This window comes from Mus caroli, chromosome X (assembly GCF_900094665.2).
Source record: "Mus caroli chromosome X, CAROLI_EIJ_v1.1, whole genome shotgun sequence".
In the NCBI taxonomy this organism is placed as follows: Eukaryota; Metazoa; Chordata; class Mammalia; order Rodentia; family Muridae; genus Mus; species Mus caroli.
The window spans coordinates 111770063-111775553 of NC_034589.1; positions in this window are offsets into that span (position 1 = coordinate 111770063).

Below are 5491 nucleotides of genomic sequence, written 5' to 3' on the forward strand. Positions count from 1 at the left end.
GATGTTTGTCAAATAACATACTTTATCATAGAATTTTCTACCTGCAACCTCATAAAATAAGTCTGGTTTTCCAATGTCACAGAATATACAAAGAGTATTCGTGAATTCCAGGGATTTTATTTAGGTCATCAGTTTCCTGTGGCAAATAATTTCAACTGCTAAGAGACATCAACAACCTCACAATTATTTTTTAAATCTGCATCAGAACATATATGTTCTACTGCCTTTATCAAGCAAATTCACTATAGTCTCTGAGATGGTGCGTTTTTCCTGTCATGTTATATTAATGTATATCCACATCACTGTCATAACTTATTTTGGCAGTGTCTGTTATATATGAGTACATACACTATAAGTCTCTAAGTACATACATGTTTGTAATATATACATATATTGTAATTTATTAAATATATCATAAGTGTCTATAACTGAGTCTATGTAGATGATTGTGATACTTGTGGGGCTTTGTTTTGTTTTATTTTGTTTTGTTTTGTATCTTGAGATAGGGTCTCTATATGAAGCCCTGAATAGCCTAGAACTTGCTATGTAAAACAGGCTCCACTGAAACTCGTAGAAATTCATCTGCCCCGACACTGGAAAACTAGAAATAAAGATGTGTGTAACCACAAAAGATGCTTAGTTTTAGTTGAAAGATTGATATAGTCAAGATTCCGCAGTGAAGAAAGTTTCATTTAAGGATTATTTGGATCAATCTAGCCCTTATTCATGTCTCTGGAGAGTTGTCTTAATTATGTTAACTGAAGTAGAAAGATACCACCTTAAAAGTAGGTGGTATTATATTATATAGCGCACATGAATTACATCTATATAAATTACATACACAATAACAAACACAAAAGGCACACACACACACACACACACACACTATACAAGATACCTTTTCCATCACTCTGGAGAACATTGGCTAACATAATCTGTAAATGAGAAATCCCTGATGATTTAACAAATTCCTTTTGAGAATCATGTCTTTGTAAATAATATTGTTCAATCTAAACTTTTTCTTTTTGCTAGTTTATGAGAAGACTTCTAGGAAGAAAATATGTTCCTAGACTACTCAGAAGTCAAAACTCTGACTTTTTTTAAAAAAAAATTTCTAGTCATGAATTTTCAAGTATCACACTCATTTCTCTATCAATCTGGCAGTTATATTAATTTCTTACTAATAGGAATTGGAGTGAGTACAAATAGAACTCTTAAACCAATTATAATTCTAATCAGCATAATCCAGGTCATGTACAATTAACACAGCAAATTAATTTATAAACATCTCAGACCCAATATATACTGCATTTTGTTACTGCCTCTTAAACATGTAGTAGATATTTGCTGTAATATATTACAATGTTTGGCCTAACACTACCCTAGACATAGCTCTTTCAGTGTTCCTACACTCTTTTATTATTAATGTTTTTAATAATGTACATGGATCTATATCTCTATTTATGAGTGCCAAAAGTTTGGATTCCTGTAGAGGCCAGAAGAAGGTGTTAAATTACCAGAGCTGGAGTTACAGTTTTGAGCTTCCTATCTTTATCTCAACTTGAGTCTCCTGGAAAAGCAGAAAGCACCCTTAACTATAAAGCAGTCTTCCCAATTACATCTTAGCCTCTTTTAATCCATACAGAATGCAAAACAAAGGACTTCATTGACTTTTCTACTCTTTTATTTTCTCACTGCCCTTTATTTAACCTCTTCTTTATTTAATTCTGATCCAAATCTTATATTGATTTCTCTGGTCTCCTTTACAAATTCTTTTTGCAACTGATGAATAACACTAATTTCCTTTCTTAAACAACATTAAGGGTATAACACCTTTTCATCATTTCTTACTCAAATCTCTACAAGGAAATCTCTTTTCCCCTAAATTTGAATTTAGGAAAAAAAAAGACAGATACATACATGCTCAATACTTGGCCATAGCATCCATCTCCTAGATAGCTTGAAGCTCTTTACAGTTCATTATTTATACGACCTAAATTCATTTCCACCTTTTTTTCAATTTGGATATATTCATGTAAGTGAAATAATTGTAATGTACTGCCCAAAGAGAGGGTAAGTACACTTCTTTACCAGTGTGCAACTTGCAATTTATTAGGTAAGCCTCCAGCATTATGAAAAAAAACACAGGCTTTTTTATTGCTATCAAAATTATTTGTAATAACACAAAATAAATATGACATGAAATGACATAATAAAATTTACAATGAGGCTTACCTAGTTCAGGACATTGGAAAACAAAACACATTTTTATTGTATAAAAATGCCTTTTTATCTTAATGTCCATTTAACAATATATATCTACTGCTAGCTATGACAATATTTTGCTGATTCCATAATTTAATTTATTGTTTGCTTTGCTTGGTCTGCTGCTATAAAATTGACTTGATTCTAACTAAGTTAGAATAAGCTAATGAATTAATCAGTTAGAAGAAGCTACTGAATTGCTTCTTCTGTGATAGGGCTTCAAGGGAGCCTATTGACCCATTCCTTGACAATTTTATATTCATTCAAACTCCTGGAAATGCAGAACTAATCCAGATATCCGATCATTGTTCATTATAAAAAACACATCATGGCAGAGTTTTTATACAAATCATTAATATACTACAAATCATTAATATACTATAGATGAGCCATTAGTTAATTGTCAGTCCAATGCAGATGGATATAGACTTTTTAGATAGGTAATAACATTTCATTTTCTAGAAGGGCTATCAGCAAATATTCACTAGCTGTAAGCTACTTGTATTTTTAATTAGTTCCAGAAACCTGATTCAGCAAGGACTAAGCTCTTCCCATAGAGTAACACATAGAGTAATGGATTCTTCTGGAACCATAAAAGCTTGATCACTTCAACTCACTCTGGGACACTATGGCTGGCTAAATATACTTCAGTGAGTCAATGGAGGTACTTAAGCTTTCATTGTGCCTATATTGCAGTTTAACTTCCCCAATTTTTCTGTATCATATATAGACTAAATGTGTGTCAGTATCAACATCGAAAGAGCTCAATTTGTGAATGTGGGTGCCCCAAATATTCTATGTCATCAGCTAAGTGGCAGTTAAATCTGGCAATAAAATTTGATCATTGGTAGTCTAGGATGAGTGACAAATTCCTCAATCAGATAGTAATCCACTGTAAAATCTACCCTGAGCATTACCAAATGGAGGCATTAGAAAATCTAAGGATCCAGAATGGTAGAGACTCAGCATATGATCATAGAATGAGAAAGTTGGAAGTATATGACCCCAACTCACCTGATTCATAAAGTATAGGTAAATCATAAGGATAAGGTTGCCTGGATGCTTGAGAATGCAAATTCAACTCAGAAATACTGTAGAAATGGAACTTTTAGCAGATTGAATATGAAAGGTAATAATTGCATGTGAAAATTCTTTGTGAGGAATATAATTTCAAGGTGTTTCCTCTTAGTTGTTTTGCCTTTTATAAGCCTGCCATTTCTGTTTCCTGGTCTCTTCACTATTAATCCATTTATAACACTAAATTTTGGAAGCATAAAATGTTTGTTTTGACTCAAGTTACTTCATATATACAATCTTATACACACCTTATTTAAATGAAAGTTCAACAAATTTTTGGATTTAAACTATATATATGAGAACAAGTTAAAATTGTGCACCTGTCTTTGTGTTACAATTGCTGTGACAAAACACCATAACTAAAGATACTTGGTGAGTAAGTATTTATTTGACCTTAAGATTAAACATCACTGTTCATCATTGAAATAAGGGTAGGAACTCAAGCAGGGCAAGATCCTAGAGGCAGTAGATGATTCAGAGGCTATACAGTCGTTCTGATTATTGGCTTGCTCCACATGGCTTGCTCATCCTGCTTTCTCATAGATCTTTGTATACCCAGTACACTGGTGTCCCCTATATAATAGGCTAGAACTCCCATATCTATCTGTAATTGAGGAAATGCCTTACAGACTTGGCTACAGTCTGATATTATGGAGTCATTTCTTCAATACAGGATCCTTCCTTTTCAGTGAATCTAGCATGTTTCAAGCTGACATAAAACTAGCCATCAAAGGGCCACCTATATTTTACATGTGGAAATGAAAAGCATTTATGGTAGAAAGTAAAGAATATATAGCTTGGATCTTTACAACCCTAGAAATTCATATATTAAAGTCTTCATTAATAAATATAAATAAATAAATAAATAAATAAATAAATAAATAAATAAACAAATGGGATCAGGGTGGGGGAGGGTATAGGGGACTTTTGGGGATAGCATTTGAAAAGGGTATTTAGAGTAATATACTGGATGAAATAAAGCTAAGTTTCTTAGATCAGGGGTCAGACTACTTTTTCTGATCCACATAGTTCATATCTACTGTCTTTATGAATCATTAGCTATTTATTTGTCTTTGTGGATTATTTATTGATATGAACTGAAACTACTAAAAACAGTGAAGTTCCAATAAAACCATAGGGAATGAACACTTTGCCAATAAAACTTTATTTAATAAAACAAAACAAACAAACAAACAAACAAACAAACAAAAACAAAGGGGGAAGGAGTTGCTGGAGCATCTGCGCGAGATATTTTGGTTCCCAGATTCCACCAACACTAGTCTGCACAGGTGAGAGTGTGGACTACAGAAGCTAACAGCTTCTGGGACAGGCTGGAGCCACAGAGCTTCTGAGACAGTCCCTGTTTCAGGTTCCAGACCTCTAGGAAACTTCCCAGTCAGAGGAGAGGTATCCACCCAGCCCCGGAGGGAGTTGCTAGAGCATCTGCGGGAGACATCTTGGTTCCCAGATTTCACCAAGATTTGTCTGCACAAGTGAGAGTGTGAACTACAGAAGCTAGCAGCTTCTGGGACAGGCCCGGTTTCGGGCCTTCATCTTTTGCCAGGAGGCAAGTCTGAACGCCAGATATCTGTTCACCTTCCCTGAAAGAGGAGAGCTTTCCTGAAAAGAATGCTCTGATAACTGAAAATCAGGAGAGAGCTAGTCTCCCAGGTCTGCTGGTAGAGAATAACAGAACCACAAGAGGAACAAACTCTAACCAGAGACAACTATAACAACTGACTGCAGAGATTATCAGATGGCGAAAGGCAGATATAAGACTCTTACTAAACGAAACCAAGAACACTCACCATCATCAGAACCCAGCACTCCCACCTCAGCCAGTCCTGGGCACTCCAACACACCCAAAAACCTAGAACTGAAAACCTATACCCGGATTTAAAGGCATATCTCATGATGATGGTAGAAGACATCAAGAAGGACTTTAATAACTCACTTAAAGAAATACAGCAGAACACAGCTAAAGAGTTACAAGTCCTTAAAGAAAAACAGGAAAACACATCCAAACAGGTGATGGAAATGAACAAAACCATACTAGACTTAAAAAGGGAAGTAGGCACAATAAAGAAAACCCAAAGTGAGATAATTCTGGAGATAGAAACCCTAGGAAAGAAATCTGGAACCATAGATG